A 23,174-nucleotide genomic window follows, 5' to 3' on the forward strand; every position below is an offset into this window, starting at 1 on the left:
TTTACTATTATTATAAATAATAATATTTATAATAATGGTGGAAGTGGAAGTCAAAACTACAGGATTTTCAGCCACTGGACTGACTAGACCACAGAGCCAAAGAGGAACCATGGCAGAGGCAGGCCTCGCAGGCTCTGCAGGGTAGTTAAGAAATCAACAAATGGGTGACTGAGTATTCATCACCTTCTCCATGACATGACCTGCTTCCCTCCTTCAGAGGCCAGCTTCTCTCAGTCTCTGCTTCTACTGCTTTTACCTTAACTATCACCCTTCCCCATTCTGCATCTGCTCACTCAAAACTTCTGCTTACCCATGCTAATTGTAGAGACATATAGAAAATAACTGAGGTAAAAAATGAAATAAAACCTATTCTATTCAAGCATATCCTTCAATGATATATATATTACTATGTACATACATATGTATACATATATTTTTATATGCATGTTAAATGTTTATTTTTAAGATAAAAATTATATTAAGCAAATAGTTCTTTGACAACTGAATTCCTAAGAGAAAAAAATGAACCTCAATATTACTTCAGGTCATACACAAAAATTAACTCAAAACGTATCATAGACGTAAACCAAAACACTAAAACTATAAAATATCTAAATAAAAACCATAGAAAATCATTGTGACTTTGAGACAGGCAAAGACTTCCCAGATGGGTCACAAAAAAAACATAAGCCATATTCATTGGTTGTGACAAATAAGTCATATAAATATTGATAAGAGGGAAAGTTGGGTGAGGGGTTTATGGGAGCTCTCTGTGCTATTTTTGCAAATTTTTATGTAAATCTAAAACTATTCTCAACTAAAATTTTACTCTAGCAAAAGATGGAACATAAAGTTTAAAATAGCCAAGTTGATACATTCTAAACTTTGGTTGTTTAAAACACACAATTTTGAAAATGAAAAGATAAGTTATAAACTGGTGAAAATATTTTCAAATCACATACCTGACAAAGGAATTAAATACAAATTATATAAAGAACTCTCGAAACTCAATAATAAGCAAACACTAATTTTAAAAGATTTAAATAGATTTCAAAGACCTAAATTTCACTAATGCTGTGAAAGTGCTGCACTCAATATGCCAGCAAATTTGGAAAACTCAGCAGTGGCCACAGGATTGGAAAAGGTCTGTTTTCATTCCAATCCCTAAGAAAGGCAATCCCAAAGAATGCTCAAACTACCGCACAATTGCACTCGTCTCACACGCTAGTAAAGTAATGCTCAAAATTCTCCAAGCCAGGCTTCAGCAATATGTGAACCGAGAACTGCCAGATGTTCAAGTTGGTTTCAGAAAAGGCAGAGGAACCAGAGATCAAATTGCCACTATCCGTTGGATCACCAAAAAAGCAAGAGAGTTCCAGAAAAACGTATATTTCTGCTTTATTGACTACACTAAAGCCTTCGTCTGTGTGGATCACAATAAACTGTGGAAAATTCTGAAAGAAATGGGTATACCAGACCACCTGACCTGCCTCTTGAGAAATCTGTATGCAGGTCAGGAAGCAACAGTTAGAACAACTGTTGGAACAACAGTTGGAACAACAGACTGGTTCCAAATAGGAAAAGGAGTACATCAAGGCTGTATATTGTCACCCTGCCTATTTAACTTATATGCAGAGTACATCATGAGAAACCCTGGGCTGGAGGAAGCACAAGCTGGAATCAAGATTGCCGGCAGAAATATCAATAACCTCAGATATGCAGATGACACCACCCTTATGGCAGAAAGTGAAGAGGAACTAAAAAGCCTCTTGATGAAAGTAAAAGAGGAGAGTGAAAAAGTTGGCTTAAAGCTCAACATTCAAGAAACTAAGATCATGGCATCTGGTCCCATCACCTCATGGGAAATAGATAGGGAGACAGTGGAAACAGTGTTAAACCTTATTTTTTTGGGCTCGAAAATCACTGCGGATGGTGACTACAGCCATGAAATTAAAAGACACTTACTCCTTGGAAGGAAAGTTATGACCAACCTAGACTGCATATTAAAAAGCAGAGACATTACTTTGCCAACAAAGGTCCATCTGGTCAAGGCTATGGTTTTTCCAGTGGTCATGTTTTCCAGTGGTCCAAAAAATTGATGCTTTTGAACTATGGTGTTGGAGAAGACTCTTGAGAGTCCCTTGAACTGCAAGGAGATCCAACCAGTCCATCCTAAAGGAGACAAGTCCTGGGTGTCCACTGGAAGGACTCCAGTACTTTGGCCACCTCATGCGAAGAGTTGACTCATTGGAAAAGACCCTGATGCTGGGAGGGATTGGGGGCAGGAGAGAAGGGGACGACAGAGGATGAGATGGCTGGATGGCATCACTGACTCGATGGGCATGGGTTTGGGTAGACTCTGGGAGTTGGTGATGGACAGGGAGGCCTGGCGTGCTGTGATTCATGGGGTCGCAAAGAGTCAGACACGACTGAGCGACTGAACTGACTAACTGACTGAGAGAAGGTATATGGATGGCTTCATAAGCACATGAAAAGAAATTTGGCATCAGTCACCAAGAAAATGAGTGACCACTGCACACCTGTAACAATGGCTGGATTTTTTTAGTAGGGTTTGAAGATGCAAAGGAATCGGAATTCTCATTGCTTGTAGGAATGCAAGATGGTACACTTCAAAAAAGAGATTGGCAATTTCTTAAGCATACACTCATCATATACCTCAGTAATCCTTCTCTGAAAGTGTTTACCCAAGAGAAGTAAAAACATTATGTCCTATAAACAAATGATGCATAATGGAAACGGGAAACAATCCCAATGTCTACGGACTGGTAAATGAACAAACTGTGAATGAACTGGTAAATGAACAAACTGTCTACACATTGTAATGATGCCCCACAATAAAAAATGAAAACACTGATGCACAGCACACAATATGAATGAATCACAGAGGTGAAAGAAGCAGATACAAAAGGCAACATCCTGCGTGATTCCATTTAGATGTTTCTAGAAAATGCAACGGAGAAGGCAATGGCACCCCACTCCAGTACTCTTGCCTGGAAAATCCCGTGGACAGAGCATGGGATTGGTAGGCTGCAGGCTTGGTAGGCTGCAATCCATGGGGTTGCTAAGAGTCAGGCAGGACTGAGCAACTTCACTTTCACTTTTCACTTTCATGCATTGGAGAAGGAAATGGCAACCCACTCCAGTGTTCTTGCCTGGAGAATCCCAGGGACGGGGGAGCCTGGTGGGCTGCTGTCTATGGGGTCGCACAGAGTCAGACACAACTGAAGTGACTTAGCAACAGCAGCAGCAGAAAATGCAAAACTGTAGTTTGCAGGGACAGGGAGTAGAGGGAAAGGCTTGACTACAAAGTGGCAAGAGACGCTTTCACGGGTGGTGGTATATATCTTGATTGTGGTAGTTATCACATGACATGTATATTTGTCAAAATGAATCAAGATATGTACCTGTAAAGGGAAAACCCTCTGTATGTAAATTATACTTCAAAATACTTTGAGGTATTTGATTGAAAAAATAAAATTTCGGAATATGTCTTCCATGTAACTTCACATACTGCTGCTCCTTTTTGGTTAATGTCAGAGCACTAAAAATGAGATGACAATGTGACTTAAATGACTACAAAAAAATTCATTGTGTGTGTATATCATAACTCAATTACCATCCCATCATTGAGCATTGCTTATTTCCAATTTTCTTACATATAGTTTTATAAAAGCATCTCTGTATACCAATTACACCTTTCATTTCTAATAATGGCATTAAGACAAAACTCTAGATATGAAATTACTGAGCCAAAGGGCATAAGCAGCAGCTTAAGGTTCTGGATATTTATTGCCAATTTACTCTCCAGAAAAGGTAAACATAGCTTAACATATCAATCATCGTAACAGTGGGTTTATAATAGAAATCTTAAAAATATCTGTTTTTTGAACATGGAACAATCATACAAGAAAAGACCTTCTCAGAGTATTTTAAGGAGGCAGCAACCTAACTCTCAGATCTAGAACATCAAACTAAAACACGAGAAAAATGTCTACAAGGTAGTGAGAAAATGAACAAATCTACAGAACAGAGGATTTTCTGTGAAATTTCCAGGGACTCTTTATAATCAAAGAGCTCTTGAATAATTTTTTTTCTCAAGAAAGAGGATTCATTTTTCCATCTATAATACTTTGCATAATGAAAGACAACTAGCAGAATAATTTGTTAGAATCTGATTTACACTTAAATTTTCAAGAGCAATAATTCATTTCAATTAAGTTATGTCTCCTTTTAACCATCAAGAGTAAGAATGTTGGAATTTTCATAGTACTCTTTCAATGTAACAAACCCTGTATTCCAACATATAATCCTAGACTCGATATTCTTTCATGTGTTGGTCACTATAATCAAGGCATATTTTGTATGAATCAATGATTATACTTTACAATGGAAACAGAAAAACCTTACTAAATTTCTAATGATGTCTCTCTATTCAGACATTAGCTCTACTATAACTAAGATAAACATAACATAACTAAGATAACTAACATTTTAGCTAAAAAAGGACAAAAATATAAAAACTAAACCTCAGTTCAGTTCAGTCACTCAGTCATGTCTGACTTTTTGCGACCCCATGGACTGCAGCACACCGGGCCTCCCTGTCCATCACCAGCTCCCAGAGTTCACTCAAATTCATGTCCATTGAATTGGTGATGCCATCCAACCATCTCATCATCTATCATCCCCTTCTCCTGACTACGATCTTTCCCAGCATCAAGGTCTTTTCCAATGAGTCAGTTCTTCACATCAGGTGGCCAAAGTATTAGAATTTCAGCTTCAGCATCAGTCCTTCCAAAGAATATTCAGGACTCATTTCCTTTAGGATGGACTGGTTGGATCTCCTAGCTGTCCAAGGACTTAAACCTGTCCAAGGAACTAAACCTGGACCACATTAAATCCAGTATCAAAATGTCCTCATGAAGAATGAATAAAATTTCTGAACCTCAGCCATATGATTCTGGAGTTCTGATCATTTCCCATCACTGACTTGAAAGATAAACATTGTCTGTCTGAATGGCTCCATCTGAAACCCTCTTTTCTGAATTATTCATGCAGGCATGAATTTTGATTGTACAGAATCCATGTAGAACTTGTATCATGAAACTTCAGAATAGAAAGAACCCTGATTTGCCCATATCCTCACAGTGGGTTGATAGTTGTGCTGACTGTGAATTTAGCTTCTAAACCTTATACTCTCTGTACTCAGCCCATCCTGCCTTGCTCTCTGTTCCACATTGGCTGGGATAATTCACTTGACTGTACATTGCAAATGTCTCCTGCCAGAATGTTCGACCTGTGAAATGAATCCAAAATCATGTCAATAAAGGTTTCATCCCAAACCATTTTTTTAAACTTACAGGTGAATTTATTAACCTAATAATTAAATACAGGTTATATAATACTTTATGAAAATATATATTGTTATTACTTATTCAACATAACCACAGATTTTCTATATTTTCAAAGATAGTTAGATAATTTTTTCCGGGTAAACTGAATAAATTAAACTTTCACTATTTCTGATGGATTCCTTTTTTGCCTTTTTTTTCTTTTTTTTTTTAGTTTTTATTGGAGTAGAGTTACTTCACAGTGTTAGTTTCTGCTGTCCAGCTAAGTGAATCATAAATATAAGAATAAATAAATCCCTTATTTTTTAATTTCCCTGTGATTTAGGTCACCATAGAGCACTGAGTAGGGTGCTCAGTGCTATCCTGTGCTACACAATAGGTTCTTGTTAGTTCTCTGTTTTATACATAGCAGTGTATATATGTCAATCCCAATCTCCCATTCCCAACCATCTTTAATATTTCATTATATCATCTAGGATTCAGAGGACACCAAATTCAACTTCTAAAATTAAAAAAAAAAAAAACATATTTAGAAGAAATTTTTAGTAGAAATGACCATCAATTTCTACTGTTATTTACTATTGTTATTATTTAGAACTTATTTAAAGAAAAATGCTTAAAATTTGAAACATTTGAAAATGACTTGAACAGGCAACCAGAATAAATATTACATCCTTGCACTGTGATCCTCTTCTCTTCTCTCAGACAAACACACACACACACACACACACACACACACACACACACACACACACCCTTATTTCCCACAGACTGCCAGGAACCTACCCCAGGCCATCACCAATGCATGAAACTACACCTGCACTCAGGACCAGGCTGCCCAGACAGCCTCACTGAGATCAACCTGGCGCAAAATGGAAAGAGGCAGAGGACAGGCCCCCATCCACGCTCCTGATCTCTCAGCATCTTCTCCTTCCAGGTCTCCCTGCCTCTCACCCAACCCGCTGACACAGCTCCTTCCCCCAGCTCCAGCTACCTGAGAAATCTACCTAGTATTTGATTCCTACAGCAAAACACAATAAAAGTCCAAGAAGGGCTAAGCTAGGCAAATGGACTGGCAGAAAAAGACCCTGGACTGCGAACAGATTATGATGATTCTTATCCCAGCTGTAACCTACTCATTAGCTGAGCAACGCTGGGCAGGCACTATGGCTCTCTGGGCTGAAACAGGAAAATGGATGGGCTAGGCAAGGCTGTTTTCAGAACTTGCTCTGAGTCGCAAGTTTCAAAGTCCAGGTGCCTGCCCTTTAAGCAGAATAAAGAGGCCTACAGCACGAGGACTCATCCAACAACTGTGTCCCTTGACCAAATGCTTCCACATAAAAAGCCACAGAATGTTTGTCATTCCCTTAGGACTTTTGATGAGCTCCTTCTGGTTTGTTTTGCCTTGTTTAAAATATCTAGCCCAACACCAGGGAGTGTGGGGGCAGAGTTAAGTGGGCCCCTCTCTGGCTCTAGCCATCCCCCAGACATTGGCCTGAGTCAGAATGAGTTAATGGGATTTAAAAAAAAGAAAAAAACAACAACTTGCTTAAAAGTAAAATAGCTTCTGAAAAAAAAAATGCTTGCAATTCACCACATTAACAGACACATCCTAGAGTCCCTTCACTCTAATAGTCATATCCCCAAAATGCTAAATTTCACCCTGTACATAATGAGAGGAAAAGCAGCAGGCAGATGCCTGCCAGATAACAATGAAAAAGAAAGCTACAGAGGGACCTCACCTATGTAGTAGCTGCAAGCACAGATCAGGAGAATTGCCCACCAGCCTATCAGTGCCTGGGGGGGCAGGGTTTACCTCTAGGACAGATCCTGGCACAAAGAGGTCCTCAATAAATTTTTGTTGAATGTCTGAATAAACCCACGGGTGGATCAATGAACAGAGAAGAAGCAAGCAAGCACAGTTCAGCAGAGGTCCACCCACCTGCTTTAGTATGAGAAAAACAGGTCCTTTTAGCAATAACAGCCAGAGGGTAAGCGTTACAGGGCAAGAGAATGAGCTTGTTTTCTTGGAGGTGTTTTCCTGCATGATGCAGGAGCAGCTGATCCATCTTTCAGCTGGGAAGTAGAGAGTGCGTGACTACCAGGAGTCCTGGTATAAAAGAAGCAAGGATCAACTCTCCATCTTTGCTAGAATTTGAACTTCCATTTGAAGACTCTCTAGGTGCCTCCTGGCCCTTTCTTATCTCCTCTCCTTACTCCCATATACCTTGTCCTTACTTCTGTGTATCCAATTCTGTGTCCATTATTCCATTTTGTCTTGTTTGGTCAGCTCTGCAGTGTAAGTAAAACTTCAGGTTTAGACCTCATGAAGGTTTTTAGGAGATAAAAGGGAATTTGAATATACTTGCAATCCCACCCACATTGTCATGTTGTAATAGTCCAACAGACCTGCTTCCACCATAAATTGGAAGAGGTGTCTGCAATGGGCCTGCAGGATTCCAATACAGAGAGGTGCTAGGATCACAACAACCTGGGGAGGGGTGGAGGAGGGAGGGTTTAAAACTCTATATGATTCCATGTGGTTACATTCATGATGTCTGTGTTTTTTTGTTTGTTTGTTTGTTTTTGTTATTTTTACTGGCTTACAAGTCATTTAAGACAACTGTTATATTAAATAACCTCTTTCACTTGCTTATGACATTTAGAAGAGGAGGCACATACAAAATGCCTTTCATGTCAGCCAGATTGCCCTGAGATCCTCAGTCAAACAAGACAATCTAATCATAGGAGTAAGGAATTCATGCTTTTGTTCATTCATTCATAACTTATCCATTTTGCAAACACTGAACATCTCTGCTGTATACCAGGAGAAATACAAAGGTGAACAAAACAGGGTTTTGAAATTGAGTTTTTTCCACTTTGAGATTTCACAGTCCTATAGTTGATTCCTCTAGGGGTGACTAATTTATTTAACTTCTTCCAAATATGTTTATAAAGATGAGTGGAGAAAGCTAAACGCAACAGGTGTAGGTTCAAATCTTGGCTCTGTTACAGTGATGTGTGATATTTGGCAAATTTCTTAACCTTTCTAAGCTTTAGTTTATTTGTCTATAATGACGATACCTATCTCATAGGATTATTACATTTGCTTGGAAAAAAAAAACCAAGCATAAAATGCATAGAACAGTCTTTGCAACAGTTTTTGCAACAGTAAATATTGCAAATTAGTCATTCAATTTGCAAATAATTCCTGGGAGGAATTCAATCAATTTGTTCCTTCCAGTATCCTCTCTTCCTCTGACCATTTTTCCTAGCTTTGTACTTTTAGTACTGTTAGTGAATCTGACCTCCTTCTCCCAAATAAGTTTGACTCTCATATCCTGTTTTATGTACTACAGCTGTTCTTTGCTTTCGACACACGCCAATATGAAAATTTCAAATGAGCTAACTCAGACTTTGTTTTTTACATCAGTACTAATAAAAGCGAACATTTATTAACTCAAAGCTGGCCAAGCTGCAGGCACAATTCAGTGTTTTACCTGTGTCACCTCACTTAATTCTTTTAAGAGCTCTATGAAGTAGGTACTATATTGCATCTGCTTTTACAGCTGAGGAACAGAGAGATTAAAGAGTTTGCCCAAAGGTATGCGCCTGGTCAGAAGGGAAGGTAGGACTCTGGAACCGACAGCTTGGTTCCAGAGGCCACCCTCTTAACCACTACACTATCTGCCTTCAGCTAAAGGACTGTAACATGGTGATTACTAGGTAGTACTGGGCTGCAAGTAAGATCATAAGAGAAATCAAAGTTTTCAGCCAATTCATTTGATCACAAAATGCTAGGAATTCATCCAAAGTTTATTACATAGGTTTCTGTAAAGAAAATACACACACACACATATATATACTTATGCTTTTTGTATGTCTACATATATCATCTCTCTATATATATGGTATAAACATGTACACATATATTTCCAGCACAGATGGCTTCTGTTAAACATGAACTGAATCAATGCAGCGAGTTCTTCTGTAAAATTTGGTAGCCTGTGATCTCAGTTCATCAAAACTCCATAATCACAATGCATTCGTTCAGTATCTACTGAATACATAACTGGAGCTACTGTAATGATAAAAAGATGAGCCCTGCCAATGAGGAATTCATGGTCCAGAAGTGGAGAGAGAGACCTAGCAAGGAGGTCATTACAACATTATTGGTGTAAACAAGGACTGCGGCACACAACGGTGAAGTAAATATCCCCCAAGACTGTTTACTTAATAATAATAATAGTAATAAAAGAACAAGTACCTTTTAGACTTCTGGAGACACCCTTCACATGGCTTTTCATGGGTATATTTTTCATTAATTTCACAACCACTGAGGGTCAAGTCCTGCTGATCCAAGCCCTTCCAAGATATTAATAGAACTTCCCTCAGCTCAGCTGGCTTCAAGTAAACCAGGAGAGAGTATTCTGCAAAGACTCAATCTCCTTCCTCCCTCAATCCTCCCACCCTCTAAACTCCTAGGTTTCTAGAAAAAGCAATATCTGAGGTCAAATCATACAGTTCCTTACAAAGACAGGGTCTCCAGTATGTATGGATGGTTTCAATGGAATTTTGCCTAAGGGCTACAAATGGAACTCTAAGAGATGAACTCAAAGTCTCGTCCTTCTATGATGATTTAAGTTCACTGGGCTTAGGTTAACAATAGTAAACATTATTTCCAATCTCTTTGGTTTTGTACATAGGATGAAAAGAAAAGAATTAATACACAAAAGACTATTTTTTTAAAGCTCAGGTTTAAGATGGCAAGAAGGAAATATAGGGGGGAAATGTCTTTTAATTTCATGTTAAAATCAGAAAGGAGAAATGTCTTCAGCTTTGAAGAACAAAGGAATAACAGTACTACACAAAGCAAAATTTTTAAAGATAACTCATATAATCTTACTAGCAGCAACATTTTTAGTACAAAATTTACAGATTATGGTATATCTCATAACTCCTTGCTGCCCTGAGGGGGGGGAAATATTTTATTGTTTAACTTTTATCTGATCTTATGTCTGTCTTCCCTTTTATTCTTAAAGCACATCTTATCCTCACTAATCAAGTAAAAATAGTTTATCTTTTTTTTTGATGACACAAATGGAATATAATTTATATACCTAACTTTCTTGTTCCTCCCTGTAGTATCTAGCATGTTGCATTGCACATTTATTTACTGATCAATAAAGAAGATATTTTCACTTGGGACCAAAAAATCACATTAGTTTATCTATTCATCTTCCACAGAGAGAACCAACTCCTACCAGAGATCGTAAAATATTTGGATACTGAACGTGTCAGTGCTCTTCCAAATGTTCATATTCAATTTGAGGAAAAGTTTATTTGACAAGTTTTGGTCAAATGCCTAATGGAATAATGCAAAAGAAGTAAAGATCTGAAGGGAAAAAACATTGAAAGGTAATGGTGGAGACTAAGATTCAGATCTCAAAAAAAGCACTAAATTTATACTTATAAACACTTTCCAGAGCTTTGCTAACCAGGTTGCATACAGTGCTTTGAAATCTAATGGGATAAAACTTTCTAAGATAGAGTTTCTCAGAGTATGATCTGACCCTCCCACTCCCACCCCCATCAGAACCACAAAGTGCTGAGATTCTAAGGTCCAACTCCTATATTTTTAGGAAGTCCACAAATTATTGGTAAAATACTCAATACTAGGACAAGAATTCCAATCTGCAAAGGACACACAAACCCCACTTTCTTTACCATAAAGTTTATATTAGTTTGGTAAACAGATGAAGATGACCAAAAACACATCAGTCTTCAAGGAGCAGTAAAGCCCCTAAGTGCCTGAAATTTATCCTGCCCCTTTCAAAAGAGGTGCACAGACACTGCCCCACACACCAGATGCTTCTGTCAGAACTAACCCTCTTATCCTAGCCACGGCACAGCACTAGGGTTATCCAGTGAGACAGTCTATATTCATAGCTGCTAGAGACTTACAGACTAATCAGATTCTCACTGTTGATGGGGCTGGGAGGTGAGAAAAATGGAGAGAAGCAGACAAAGCCAAGTGTGCCAAGAACATCTCTCTCTCTGTTTAAGTCACTGGTGGCAGGCTTTCTGTTACTTTGTAGCTGAATGCACTTCTGAATGACACTACTTGCATTTTAGTGAATACCACTGAAATATAGTTTCATATTTTATTAGTACAGATAACACTAATGATACAGACCTTATCAAAGACAAAATTATTAAGAACAGAACTGAACAGATGACATTTGAGAAAAGATGCCAGAGAAGTCTCCTAAAGGAATTAGAGTCTTAGAGAATCCAAATATTCTGCAATATAAGCATACTTTCATAAAGCAAAGTAAACTGTATGTCACTATATAACTGGTAGTCGAGAAGAATGTTGTTACTCATGAGTCTTAGCAGAAGCTCAGCATAGAGAAGAGCTTGCTTAAAAGCATGGAGACAGCACAGTGAAAGAGTGCTTTGCAGCCACAAATTATTACAATTAGTTAGTAAACTGAGACAACTATGCAGCTGCAGATATAGGCTATCCTCCATAAAAAAGGGAAAAATGACTCAAAAGATGAAATCAACAGCCCAGAGGGTAGAGCTGGAGCTATGGAAAATGATTCTCAGGCTTTGCATCCCAATGAAGGATGAATCAACCTGTGTTCAGCTGAATTTCAGATTTGCTATGGATCAGTGACCTTTGAGTACCTCTTCACTTCCTTCTTTTTGAAAAACAGTGTCTATTCTGATTAGTCTATGCCTGTGTTGGTTGTACCTTTAAGTTACAGTATTTGGATGGAGAGGAAGTGTACTCAAGGACCTATGCTTAAGAAACTGCACCTGAGGGAATGTCTCTAGTGGTCCAGTGGTTAAGACTTGGCCCTTCCAGTGCAGGGAGTGTGGGTTTGACCCCTGGTCTGGGAACTAAGATCCCACATGCACTGCAGCAGGGTCAAAAAAAATTTTTTTTAAGTTAAAAAAGAAAATTGCCCCTGATTTTAAGTTAAAAAATTGCAGCCTCGTTCATAACTGGACCTAATTTAGATGAAGCATCCTGGACACTGAGCTGATGTTATAAAGGTCTGGGACTTTGAGGATGCTCATTATGAGCTGAGGATATTTTGCATGTCAGATGAATGTAAATAATTTGGTTCCAGAGGGCAGACCATGTTGGCTTAAAATATGTTCACATATTCTCTTAGGTTCTCCAAGAGTGGGGCCTAGTTCCCCTTGCCTTGAGTGTGAGTTGAACTTAGTGAATCATTTCAAAAGAAAAAAATAAGGTAAAAGTGACAATATGAGTCAGAAATACTATAGAAAGTAGATATGATAGTTCCAACAGTGTTAAAATCTGGGGTTATGTAGGCAATGAGTCATCACAACCTAGAATTCTAAACTTGTCAAAACTGTTGATTAAGTATGAGAGCAGAATAAAGATATTTCAGATTCACAAAACCTCAGAATATTTGTATTCACTCATGATTAGGAAGTCAACTGAGTATGTACTCTAGCAAATGATGGAGAAGAGAAAGAAATAAAGCAGATAATTAATAATAGCTATCATTTACTAAGTGCTTATTTTATGCCAGGTACTGTGCTAAGCCTTGTTCATATATTATTCCATTTAACCACACGACAATCCTATGAAGAATATACTATTACTACCTTACAGAATAGGAAATTGAGTTACAAAGGAGCCAAATAAGTTACCTATGTTATTGGTAAGTTGTAGAACTAAGATCTAAGCCTGGGCAGTCTGTCTGACTCTAGAGCCCATAATCTTAAACACTCCCTATCTTTCCAGGTAGTCATGTTACCATGAAACATGGGATCAAATCAGGACAGCAGGGAAGGAAAACTTTAAGATGAAAGCTAAGAAGCAGGACCATTCATCATCAGTGTAATAAACTGGGGCAGGAGAAGAGAAGAAATGAGACAACTCTAGGAGGAAAAGAAGATGACTTCATAGATAGCATGATTTGAGAACATTAAAAGAGTGCAAGGAGATTAATCCTTTGTCTGTTTCTTCATTTGCTATTATTTTCTCCCAATCTGAGGGCTGTCTTTTCACCTTACTTATAGTTTCCTTTGTAGTGCAAAAGCTTTTAAGTTTCATTAGGTCCCATTTGTTTAGTTTTGCTTTTATTTCCAATATTCTGGGAGGTGGGTCATAGAGGATCCTGCTGAGATTTATGTCAGAGAGTGTTTTGCCTATGTTCTCCTCTAGGAGTTTTATAGTTTCTGGTCTTACATTTAGATCTTTAATCCATTTTGAGTTTATTTTTGTGTATGGTGTTAGAAAGTGTTCTAGTTTCATTCTTTTACAAGTGGTTGACCAGTTTTCCCAGCACCACTTGTTAAAGAGGTTGTCTTTTTTCCATTGTATATCCTTGCCTCCTTTGTCAAAGATAAGGTGTCCATAGGTTCGTGGATTTATCTCTGGGCTTTCTATTCTGTTCCACTGATCTATATTTCTGTCTTTGTGCCAGTACCATACTGTCTTGATGACTGTGGCTTTGTAGTAGAGTCTGAAGTCAGGGAGGGTGATTCCTCCAGTTCCATTCTTCTTTCTCAAGATTACTTTGGCTATTCGTGGTTTTCTGTATTTCCATACAAATTGTGAAATTATTTGTTCTAGTTCTGTGAAAAATACCGTTGGTAGCTTGATAGGGATTGCATTGAATCTATAGATTGCTTTGGGTAGAATAGCCATTTTGACAATATTGATTCTTCCAATCCATGAACAGGGTATGTTTCTCCATCTGTTTGTGTCCTCTTTGATTTCTTTCATCAGTGTTTTATAGTTTTCTATGTACAGGTCTTTTGTTTCTTTAGGTAGATATACTCCTAAGTATTTTATTGTTTTTGTTGCAATGGTGAATGGTATTGTTTCCTTAATTTCTCTTTCTGTTTTCTCATTGTTAGTGTATAGAAATGCAAGGGATTTCTGTGTATTAATTTTATATCCTGCAACTTTACTATATTCGTTGATTAGCTCTAGTAATTTTCTGGTAGAGTCTTTAGGGTTTGCTATGTAGAGGATCATGTCATCTGCAAACAGCGAGAGTTTCACTTCTTCTTTTCCTATCTGGATTCCTTTTACTTCTTTTTCTGCTCTGATTGCTGTGGCCAAAACTTCCAAGACTATGTTGAATAGTAGTGGTGAGAGTGGGCACCCCTGTCTTGTTCCTGATTTCAGGGGAAATGAAGCTCAATTCCAGAAAAATAAATGACCCAATCAAAAAATGGGCCAAAGAACTAAACAGACATTTCTCCAAAGAAGACATACAGATGGCTAACAAACACATGAAAAGATGCTCAACATCACTCATTATTAGAGAAATGCAAATCAAAACCACAATGAGATACCATTACACGCCAGTCAGGATGGCTGCTATCCAAAAGTCTACAAGCAATAAATGCTAGAGAGGGTGTGGAGAAAAGGGAACCCTCTTACACTGTTGGTGGGAATGCAAACTAGTACAGCCACTATGGAAAACAGTGTGGAGATTTCTTAAAAAACTGGAAATAGAACTGCCATATGACCCAGCAATACCACTACTGGGCATACACACCGAGGAAACCAGATCTGAAAGAGACACGTGCACCCCAATGTTCATCGCAGCACTGTTTATAATAGCCAGGACATGGAAGCAGCCTAGATGCCCATCCGCAGATGAATGGATAAGGAAGCTGTGGTACATATACACCATGGAATATTACTCAGCCGTTAAAAAGAATTCATTTGAATCAGTTCTAATGAGATGGATGAAACTGGAACCCATTATACAGAGTGAAGTAAGCCAGAAAGATAAAGAACATTACAGCATACTAACACATATATACAGAATTTAGAAAGATGGTAACGATAACCCTATATGCAAAACAGAAAAAGAAACACAGAAGTACAGAACAGACTTTTGAACTCCGTGGGAGAAGGTGAGGGTGGGATGTTTCAAAAGAACAGCATGTATATTATCTATGGTGAATCAGATCACTAGCCCAGGTGGGATGCATGAGACGAGTGCTCGGGCCTGGTGCACTGGGAGGACCCAGAGGAGTCGGGTGGAGAGGGAGGTGGGAGGGGGGATCGGGATGGGGAATGCGTGTAACTCAATGGCTGATTCGTGTCAATGTATGACAAAACCCACTGAAATGTTGTGAAGTAATTGGCCTCCAACTAATAAAATAAAATTAAAAAAAATAATAATAATAAAAGAGTGCAAGGAAACAAACAGCAGTTAGAAAATCAAAGAAAATTTTTAAAAAATATCCATAAGATGGAAAATCGCTGGGCCCAACCAGGGCCCAGCAAGATGGCTCCTGCAAAGGAGAGTGGTGAAAAGAAGCTGGTTCTCCATCAACAAGGTAGTGACCAGAGAATATACAACCAAAATTCACAAGTGCATCCATGAAGTGGGGTTCAAGGTCCCTTGGGCACATAAAGAAATCCAGAAATTTGCCATGAAGGAGATAGGAACTCCAGATGTACACACTGATACCAAGCTCTACTGGGCCGAAGGAATAAGGAATGTCCCATACTATAACCATATGTGATTGTCCAGAAAAAGAAATGAGGATGAAGACTGACCAGACAAGCTTTATATGTTGGTTACCTACATACCTGTCTGTCACCACTTTTAAAAATCCACAGACAGTTAATGTGGAAAAGAATTAACTGTTGATTGTTGAATAAAATTATAGAACTGCCTTCACATCTTGAGTTTCCTTTTCAAGTTCCAACATAAAGGCTTGCATATCTTTAAGCGGTTTCCAGTTACAGGTTCATCTGGAGAGTGTTTCCTAAGTACTGTACTTGGGCCTCTTCTCCCCAGTCCCTGGAGTTTCTGAATATTTGGACAGGAACCAGGCAGGTGTTCTAAGGTGGTCTTGAAGTGCAACCTGGCTTGAGAATGACTATCCCAACTATAACTGGGACACTGGGGGGTATTAATGTTAATGTTTTTACATGCAAGTCTTGTTGGTTTTAAGATAAACAGTTTTCCAGAAACTGGCATGTAGAAGTTAACTGCTATTTTCCACATTTTAACAAACTAAAATGAAACATTTCATAGTCTTAGATTTAATTAAACATACACAGTTCCTTTTTAGTTCGCTTACTTGTAGTGGCCCCATGAGGTGTTTTTAGTCCTGGTTTACATGAAGCTAAAGCTCAACAATAACTTTTCTTAAAGGTTACTAACAAAGTCTGCTAAATTCAACTTGAAAGCAAGGTGTTTATACCACTGACATGAATTAAATGCCATAAAAAGATCCCCTTTTGAAGCCCTATCGATGACAGTAGTGAGGCTGGGGGCCACTTGGAGTGTAATGTACTATTTTTCTATGAAAATAGGTGCTGGGGACATCTCCAGATTATCCATTCACTGGCACAATCCAGACCTTACACGCTGAAACAGACCAAGATAATAGAAAAATTTCTTATTAAAAAAACTTGGAGGCCAAAAAAAGAAAAATATCCACAAGATGTTCTTAGTCTGCCATGAGGTGATGGGACTGGATGCCATGATCTTCAGTTTTTAAATGCTGAGTTTTAAGCCAGATTTTTCACTCTTCTCTTTCACCTTCAACAGGCTCTTTAGTTCCTCTTTGCTTTCTGCCTTTGGGTGGTGTCGCCTGCCAATCTGAGGTTATTGATATTTCTCCTGGCAATCTTGATTCCAGCTTGGGATTCATCCAGCCTGGCATTTCACATGATGTACTCTGCATATAAGTTAAATAACCAGGGTGACAATGTACAGCCTTGATGGACTCCTTTCCCAGTTTTGAACCAGTCAATGGCTCCATGTCTTGTCCTAACTGTTGCTTCTTGACCTGCATACAGGTTTCTCAGAGTCAGGTAAGGTGGTCTGATATTCCCATCTCTTTAAGAATTTTGCACAGTTTGTTGTGATCCACACAGTCAAAGGCTTTAGCATAGCTGATAAAACAGAAATAGATGTTTTCTGGAATTCCCTTGTTTTTTCTATGATCCAACAGACGTTGGCAAATTGATCTCTGGTTCCTCTGCCTTTTCTAAATCCAGCTCGTATATCTGGAAGTTCTCAATCCTTGGACTGTTGGAGCCTAGCTTGAAAGATTTTGAGCATTACCTTGCTAGCACGTGAAATGAGTGCAATTGTGAGGTAGTTTAAACATTCTTTGGCATTTCCCTCCTTTGGGATTGGAATGAAAACTGACCTTTTCCAATCCTCTAGCTACTGCTGAGTATTCCAAATTTGCTTTTATATTGAGTGCAGCACTTTAAAATCATCATCCTTGAGGATTTAAAAAAGCTCAGTGGGCCTCATCTAATCTGTTAAAGAGTTCAGTAGAGTAAAAGACTGAGTAAGAAAGAATTCACTGTCTCTGCCTGACTTTCTTCAAAATATTGGTCTTCTCCTACATTCAGACTTAGACTTGAAATGGAAATTACACTATCAGTCTCCTGCTTTGGGGGCCTTCAGATTTAGACTAGAACTATACCATTGGCTTCCTGGGTCTCGACTTCTCAGCCTCCATAATTGTGTGAGTTAATTCATATTTATACTGTTTCTTTGTAGAACCCTGACTAATACACATTTGAACTTCATCCATTATGCCTTTTTGCCCTCATATCCAGTTTCTGCATTTCTCCTACAAACTATATTTCCTAGATTCTTTGCCAACTGGCTTCCAGTGTAGCTTGTCGAACAGAGGTTTGACTGCAGAAAGGAAGGGAGAAATAAGCCCAGAATCTAGCTCCTTTCTGGGCAGCCCCGTCTCCTGTGATCCCAGTTCCTACTAGGCATAATTCTTTATTTCTCTAGCCCTGGGGTGGAAACACTTTCTGGTGATACTAATTCCTGGTCACCATCATTTTTTTGCTCTGGGATCTCCCATCACCTAGTAACTGTTTAACTACCTATAATGAATCATTTTCTGGTTGGACTCTGACTAAAACAGTAATAAAGATAGGAATTCAGTAATATAAGTATACCTGGAGAAGAGGAGAGGAGAGAGAAGAAAGGTGGTGTAAGTGAACTATATCTCATCTTCATATAGGAAGTCAGTAGATGCTGCACAATTTGATAAATAACCAACAGCCCTACAGTACATTATCTAGAATCATGAAGATAAGAAACAAAAGAATAAAAACCTGAAATGGTTCTAAGTGTAGCCTCAAACTATGGAGTCAGTAAAAGGCCCGTATTGCCAAGGACTCAGGGGAGAGAGATTAATAAATGGAACATAGGGGGATGCACTACACTAATGCAAGATGTCAATAATAGGGGAAACTGTGTGAGTGTGTGTGGGGGGTGAGGGGTGGCAGGGATAGAGAGGTACATGGAAACTCTTTGTACTTTTCAGTCAAGTTTTCCGAACCTAATCTGTTTTTTAAAATAAACTCCATCAGTAAAAAAACAAGGGAGGGATGATAGGATGAGAGGAGGAAGCTATCTAAAAGACATGAAGGAAACTTAAACGTTAATAGATATTTCTGAGTGAAAGAAGACAATCTGACAACTACATACTTTATGATTCTAATTACTTGACATTTTGAAAAAGGCAAAACTATATAAACAGAAAAAAAGCAGTGGTTACCCAGGTTCGGGGAGAGAGGAAATGATGACTAGCTAGAGCACAGACTTTTTAGGGCAGTGAAACTATTCTATATGATACTATAATGGTGGATACTGACATGATGCATTTGTCAAAACTTATAAACTGTACAACAGAAAAGTGAACCTTAGTGTTAGCTAATAATAATGCGTCAGTAATGGGCCATCTTGTCCTAGCTCCAGCAATCAGATAAGAAAAAGAAATAGAAGGAATCCAAATTGGAAAGAAGTAAAACTGTCACTGTTTGCAGATGACATAATATTAAACATAGAAAATCCTAAAGACACCACCAAGAAACTAATAGAGCTCATCAGTGGATTTGGCAAAGTTGCAGGATAAAATTAATATACAAAAATGTGTTGTATTTCTATATACTAACAATGAACTATCAGAAAAAGAAATTAAGAAAATAATTCCATTTATAACTACATCAAAAAGAATAAAATACCTAGGAATAAATCTAATTATGGAGGTAAAACACCTGTACTCAGAAAACTATAAGACATTGGTTAAAGATACTGAAGATGTACAGATAGAAGGATCTACTGTATTCATGGATTGGAAAAATAATATTGTTAAAATGACCATACTACCCAAAGCAATCTAAAGATTCAATAAAATCCCTATCAAAATATTAATACCAATGGCATATTTCACAGAGTTTGTATGGAAACACAAAAGACTTTGAATGATAAAAACAATCTCAAGAAAGAAGAACAAAGCTGGAGGTATCATGCTCCCTGATTGTGAACTATACTACAAAGCTACAGTAATCAAACAATATGGTACTGGCAAAAAAAAAAAAAAAAAAAAAAAAAACCAAGCAGACATGCAGCTCTATGAAGCAAAATAAAGAGTGCAGAAATGAACCCACACTTAAATGGGCAATTAATCTATGACAAAGGAGGCAAAAAAATACAATGAGGGAAAGGCAGCTTCTTTAATAAATGCTGTTGGAAAAACTAGACACTTACATGAAAAAGAGTCAAACTAGCCTATTTCGGAGAAGGCAATGGCAACCCACTCCAGTACGCTTGCTGGAAAATTCCATGGATGGAGGAGCCTGGTAGGCTGCAGTCCATGGTGTCATGAAGAGTTGGACGACTGAGCGACTTCCCTTTCACTTTTCACTTTCATGCTTTGGAGAAGGAAATGGCAACCCACTCCAGTGTTCTTGCCTGGAGAATCCCAGGGACAGCGGAACCTGGTGGTCTGCCATCTATGGGGTTGCACAGAGTTGGACACGACTGAAGTGACTTAGCAGCAGCAGCAGCCTATTTCTCACACCGTATACAAAAATTAATTCAAATGGTTTAAAGACTTACATGCAAGACCTGAAGCCATAAAATTTATGGAAGAAAACACAGGTAGTATGCTCTTTGATATCAGTCTTAGTAATATTTTTTGAAAATGTCTCCTAAGGCAAGGGCAACAAAAGCAAAATAACAAATGGGGTTGCATCAAACTAAAAAGATTTTGCACAGTGAATCAGTCAGTTCAGTTCAGTTGCTCATTCATGTCTGACTCTTTGTGACCTCATGAACTGCAGCACACCAGGCCTCCCTGTCCACCACCAACTCCTGGAGTTCACCCAAACCCATGTCCATTGAGTTGGTGATACCATCCAACCATCTCACCCTCTGTCGTCCCCTTCTCCTCCTGCCCTCAATCTTTCCCAGCATCAGAGTCTTTTCAAATGAGTCAGCTCTTCACATCAGGGGGCCAAATTATTGGAGTTTCAGTTTCAGCATCAGTCCTTCCAAAGAATATTCTGGACTGATCTCCTTTAGGATGGACTGGTTGGATCTCCTTGCAGTCCAAGGGGCTCTCAAAAGTCTTTGCCAACGCACAGTTCAAAAGCATCAATTCTTCAGCGCTCAGCTTTCTTCACAGTCCAACTCTTACATCCATACATGCCCATTGGAAAAACCATAGCCTTGACTAGATGGACCTTTGTTGATAAAGTAATGTCTCTGCTTTTCAATATGCTGTCTAGGTTGGTCATAACTTTCCTTCCAAGGAGTAAGCATCTTTTAATTTCATGGCTACAATTACCATCTGCAGTGATTTTGGAGCCCAGAAAAATAAAGTCAGCCACTGTTTCCACTGTTTCCCCATCTACTTACCATGAGGTGATGGGACTGGATGCCATGATCTATCAACACAAGGAGAAGGCTGCTTACTGAATGGGAGAAGATATTTGCAAACTATATATAATGAGGAATCAATATACCAAATATATAAAGAGTTCATGCAACTCAACATTAAAAAATAATTAAAAATAGGCAGAGAAACTACACATTTTTCCAAAAACACACAGATGGCCAACTGGCACATGAAATGATGCTCAGTATGACTCATCCCCAAAGAAAAGTAAACCAAAACCACAATGAACTATCACCTTACAATTGCCAGAATGACTATTATCAAAAAAGATAACAAAGAACAAGTGTTGGTGATGATATGGAGAAAAAGGAATCCTGGTGTACTGTTTGTTGCTGGTAATATAATGGTGCAGCTGCTATGGAAAACAATACAGATACTCCTCAAAAAATTAATACCAGAATTACTACATGATCCAGCAATTCTACTCTTGAATATTAATCCAAAGAAAACAAAAACACTAACTAGAAAAGATATATGCATCCCCATGTTCATTGTTGCATTATTTACAATAGTCAAGATATGGCAGTAGCCTAAGTGTCCCTCAATAGATGATCGCATAAAGTAGGTTGTGGTGTATATATGATCAAATATTAGTCAGCTATAAAAAAAGAATCTTTTCTTTTGTGACAACATACCCTAGAGGATATTATGCTAAGTGAAGTGAGTTAAAAAGGAAGACAAAAACAATTTTCCTTATCTGTGAAATCTAAAAAGTAAAACAAATAAACCAACATAACAAAGCAGAAAGAGATTTATAGATACAGAGAGCAAGTGGCTGCCAGAGGGTGGGAGGTGAAGGAAGGGGAGAAAAAGGTAAGGAAGATTAAGATATACAAATTTCCAGTTGTAAAACAAATGAGTCACAGGTATGAAGTGTACAGTGTGGCAAATAGAGTCAATAATTATATCATATGTTTGTATGATGAAAGATGGCAATTAGATTTATCATGGTGAACATTTTGAAATGTATAGAAATATTAAATCACTGTTGTGTAATAGGAACTAATATAGTATAGGTCAACTATATTGCAAAAATAAACAAACTGATAGAAAAAAAAAAATCAGGCTTGTGGTTACAGGAGGTAGGCTGAGGGAAGCCAGAATTGGATAAAGGCAGTCAAAAGCTACAAACTTCTAATTATAAGTTATTCGGGATGTAATGTACACTGTGATAAGTATAATTAACACTGCTGTATATTATATATCAAAGTTATTGAGAGAGTAAATTCTAAGAGTTATCATCACAAGGAAAAATAGCTTTTTCTATTCTCTTAATTTTGTTTCTCTATAAGATGATGCATAAACTTATGAAGTTCACTAAGCTTACTGTGATAATCATTTAAGTCAAATAATTCTGCTGTACACTTAAGTCAAATAATTCTTCTGCACACTTTAAACTTATACAGTGTGAAAGTGAAAGTCACTCAGTCATGTCTGACTCTTTGCAACCCCATGGACTATATGGTCCATGGAATTCTCCAGGCCAGAATACTGGAGTGGGTAGCCTTTCCCTTCTCCAGGGGAATCTTCCCAACCCAGGGATTGAACCCAAGTCTTTTCTGCATTGCGGGCACAAGGAGCCACAAGGGAAGCCCAAGAATACTGGAGTGGGTAGCCTATCCCTTCTCCAGCGAATCTTCCTGAACCAGGAATTGAACTGGGGTCTTCTGCATTGCAGGTGGATTCTTTATCAACTGAGCTATTGGAGAACCCCCCTAAACTTATACAGTGCTGTAGGTCAATTACATCTCAATGAAACTAGAAGAAAAATTTTAATTTAAAAAATGGGTCCTCCATCAATTATAATAAATGTATTCCTATTAATACAAGATATTAATAACTGGAGAAACTGAGAGTGGCACAAAATTCTGTACTTTCTATGGAATTTGCCTGTAAACCTAAAACTGGCCTAAAAAAAACAGCCAATTCTACAAAACCTTGATTTTAAAAAAAGGTCTAGGAAAGGAGTGTTTGTGGGTAAGGTGGGGCTTTATAATTGTTAGTCCTCATGTGTTTTTTAAGGTGTGTTTTTTTAAATTATGTACACATCAC

At 38.1% G+C, this 23,174-nt stretch overlaps 1 pseudogene; it reads left to right on the top strand.

Annotated features, from left to right (window-relative positions):
• The first annotated feature begins 15,670 nt into the window (after positions 1-15,670).
• Positions 15,671-16,032, top strand: LOC136171147 (large ribosomal subunit protein eL31-like; annotated as a pseudogene).
• Positions 16,033-23,174: the final 7,142 nt, after the last annotated feature.

Source organism: Muntiacus reevesi, chromosome 6 (assembly GCF_963930625.1).
Source record: "Muntiacus reevesi chromosome 6, mMunRee1.1, whole genome shotgun sequence".
Classification (NCBI taxonomy): Eukaryota; Metazoa; Chordata; class Mammalia; order Artiodactyla; family Cervidae; genus Muntiacus; species Muntiacus reevesi.